This window comes from Galeopterus variegatus, unplaced genomic scaffold, assembly GCF_000696425.1.
Source record: "Galeopterus variegatus unplaced genomic scaffold, G_variegatus-3.0.2 Scaffold3152, whole genome shotgun sequence".
Classification (NCBI taxonomy): Eukaryota; Metazoa; Chordata; class Mammalia; order Dermoptera; family Cynocephalidae; genus Galeopterus; species Galeopterus variegatus.
The window spans coordinates 79,146-83,338 of NW_007729263.1; positions in this window are offsets into that span (position 1 = coordinate 79,146).

Consider the following 4,193-nt stretch of genomic DNA (forward strand, 5'->3'; position numbering starts at 1 on the left):
GCCTTCTTACAGTTATTTATTTTTTTGGTGGCTTGCTTGTATGGGGATCTGAACCCTTGACATTGGTGTTAGCAACACTGTGCTCTAACCAACTGATCTAACTGGCAGCCCTGTTTCAGCTCTTTAAGCATGTCTTACTGATTCCTAATCTGGTATCTTTCTTTCTGCTCTCTCTTCCTTCTGCCTGGAGCCTTCTTTTCAAATTCTAGTGGTTGGCTCTCATTGTTTGGGTCGTAACTAAAGTGCTGCACAAGTCTGAAAGGTCTTCCCTGATCACCCGGTCTAAAGTGGGCTCTCACTCATTTTTTCTCTCAATAATGTTATTCTGTTTTATTTTCTTCACAGCATTTATATCTACTTGAGTGTATGTTCATTTGTATACTTTCTATTTCATAATAGACCCATTCCACCACCACGTATAATTTAAAAATAGACTTTATGAAGTCAGGGACCTTGTCTATTTCAACACTGCTGTTTCCTAAGCTTCACAGAACAGGAATGGGGGGAGGGGGACAAGCAAAAGGTGAAAACTGGGCAGGAGTGTGAAGGTGGAGGCTTGGGGTCAGCTGCTTAGCTTTCCTGTCTTCCTGGACTAGCCCTCATGAGTTCTTCTTTGTCCATTGGAGGGTATTTGCAAGTGGAAGATACACAGGACAAAATTTTTTAAAAATGTGAGACATCTTCTGGATCAGATGTAGGTTGATTGCACTAGGAAAGTCTGAGGAANGGGGGGGGGGGGGGGGGACAAGCAAAAGGTGAAAACTGGGCAGGAGTGTGAAGGTGGAGGCTTGGGGTCAGCTGCTTAGCTTTCCTGTCTTCCTGCACTAGCCCTCATGAGTTCTTCTTTGTCCATTGGAGGGTATTTGCAAGTGGAAGATACACAGGACAAAATTTTTAAAAAATGTGAGACATCTTCTGGATCAGATGTAGGTTGATTGCACTAGGAAAGTCTGAGGAAGCATGGTTGGGAGAGGGACTTCGAGAAAGGCTCATTTACGGGCTTTGTTGATGTACAAACTTTTTTTTTTTTTTTTTTTAAAGATGACCGGTAAGGGGATCTTAACCCTTGACTTGGTGTTGTCAGCACCACGCTCACCCAGTGAGCTAACCGGCCATCCCTATATGGGATCCGAACCTGTGACCTTGGTGTTATCAGCACCACACTCTCCTGAGTGAGCCATGGGCCGGCCCTGATGTACAAACTCTTATATAGTTGTAACCAATGTGGAAATTCAGTTTTATGTTCTGGTTTTCTGCATGTAACATTGCCATATACATTTCCATGCATCAATATAATTTTTGCATATGTTGTCTTCAGTTAAAGCATCAAGTAGTTGCCCATCATTCATTTAGTCACTCTAAATTTTAGGGAGTTTGTATTATTTTTAACTTTTCTCTATTATACAAAGAAGCAGTATAAACAGATTTGTATAGATTTACTCCTCCCCCACCTTGAATGGGGAACTTGACAGCATGAAGTCAACCCCTACCCCCAGTCTTCAGATCTGCCAAGCAGGTGGGTAAAAGTTGGTCTCCAGTTTCCTGACATCTCCTTGTCTGTGCTCATTGTGTACCTCCAGATCTCTGCCCATATTACATCACCCATAAGACCCCTATTTAAAAACTTTCTATGTGCTGTGCCATGCCTCCAAATGCTGCCAAGTCAAACCCAGCACCTAAGTGGTCAATTTCAAGTAATTATGTGTTACATCATTTTGCTTTACTTCTGCCAAAGGATATTTGAACTTAAAATGAAGAGTTTGGAACCCCACAGAATCTGTAATTGTGGAATATAACATTCCTAATTCCACTAACATAACTTTACCTTCCCACCATGAACACATGTGTTTACAAACATACACACATGTATACTTCCAGGCAAGCATTCTGATGTGCTGAACAGTTTTTTGTTTTGCCTTAGAGTTTGTTTATTTTTTTTTTTAAAGCTACTCTACTTAGTAAAATATAGCCTCAAAGCTCCAAGACTGGCCAAGGAGGAAAACTCCCGATTGAGATTGGAGAGTCAACCACAGTCTCTGAATTTTACTTTTTCCTGGAGTATATTTTGCTGAATTACTCTGCCACCACCACACTGGCCTCAGCCCCTTCCCTTTTACAGTTTTTCCAGAATGTAATGGGAGATGCACCCCAAGTCAGAAGAATAACCCACCCAGAGGCAGTGCTGTGCAGAGGCAGGAGAGTGCTGAGGAGAGATATAGGTCTTGGTTCAATTCCAGTGGCATCATTGCCATCTGCATGCCATTGAGCCTGAACCTTGGCTACTTCATCATCAGTAGACTCCCTCCCAGAAAAATCTAAAAGGTCCAGAAAAATCAACAAACATGAACACCCCAAAATGCAGCCATCAAAGCCAAATGTGCAGTGTAAATGAAAACGTTGAAGAAAATGAACTAGTCTTTCAGTGTCAATGTGAGTTTTAAAATGTGCCTTTTGCTGCCAGCAAAGAATATTCAGAGGACCACTTGGCTTTTTAAAATTTATGTTCCCTATGTTAAAGCTGTAAATCAGAAGCCCAGTTCTTCCTTAAGCTTTTGTGTTTAACTCATAAAGAAATAAATTCTGATAATCACTTTAAAGGATTTTATTTGGTGACTATTTCGTCCCATTTATGAATGTAGTTAATGAAAGTCTTTAAACATTAAAAAATATATTTTATGAATTTAATATATTCTGTGTCCTTATAAAGTACTTTAGTCATCTGAGCTAACCAACAAAACATTCCTAAATACCTAGAAACTCTTATAAATCTAACAATTTATAAATAGGGTGACACAATTTTTATNTCTTCCTTAAGCTTTTGTGTTTAACTCATAAAGAAATAAATTCTGATAATCACTTTAAAGGATTTTATTTGGTGACTATTTCGTCCCATTTATGAATGTAGTTAATGAAAGTCTTTAAACATTAAAAAATATATTTTATGAATTTAATATATTCTGTGTCCTTATAAAGTACTTTAGTCATCTGAGCTAACCAACAAAACATTCCTAAATACCTAGAAACTCTTATAAATCTAACAATTTATAAATAGGGTGACACAATTTTTATGTTTCCTTAAATGTTTCAAAACTAATTTTAAAGAAAAGTTTCTTTTCAAATCATGCATATTTTAATTAGAATTTAAGTCTAATCTGTTCTTCTAACAGACTAAATCCTCTTAAACACCACAAATACATAAAATACAAAATATGTACAAATATCCTTGATTCAAACATATTAATGCTATGTGTTTGAATCTTTGAAATATTTCTATTCTTAATTCTAATTTTTCTGGATATTAAAACATACTTACCTACTAGGAAATAATTATATCATCCCAAATGGCTGGGGAGTCTCTTCCCAAGCGAATTTTTGGAAACACTTTCTCAGTGTCTGAGAGAGCATATCCAGTTGAAACTTCATCCCAAAGCTTTTAGGCAGCTCTTTTCAGGCCCCCGACTGCCCCACAGAGCCCTGTTGTATGGTTGCTGTGTCATTACTCTCCAAATGGGCCAGTTTTATAGCCCATGGCCCCTAGATTCAAATTACACTCCATCTAATTCTTCAGCCTACACACGGAAGTCAGGAACTCCTACCCAGGTTGCTACACTACTTGTTTGGATATAGTTAGTCTACTTAAGGATTCTTTCCATTCTGAATTCTTTCTGTACTCTTCCCAGATTCTGGGGCCACAGAATCTATTATTTATTTTGTTTTTTGTTTTTGGTGGCTGGCTGATACTGAGGATCTGAACCCTTGACCTTAGTGTTGTAACACTGTGCTCTAACCAACTGAGCTAACCAGCAAGCTCCAGGGGCCACAACTCTTACACGTATTGAATGATTGAATTCTCCTGGTGTTGCTTGACTCTGGTTATAGACCTAATGTTATGACAGAGATATACAACCAGAAGGTTAACATTAAACAGAATAAACACTAGGTCAGGATGAATGAAACTCTAGGGGAGGTGGGAGGAAAATGTTATGGAATACCCGTTTGTTTTTTTCTTCTCTTCTTACTGTTTAGTAGTGTTTTATATACTGTTTATTCTTACCTCCTAAACAAGATAATGAATCCATGATTGCACCAGCCTAGGTGTGTTTGCCTAGCTCCAAATCACAGCCCCCTCCAAGGCCATACATAGCGTGTTTTGGGTACGTGTTAGGAATCCCATGCTATTTATTTATTTATTT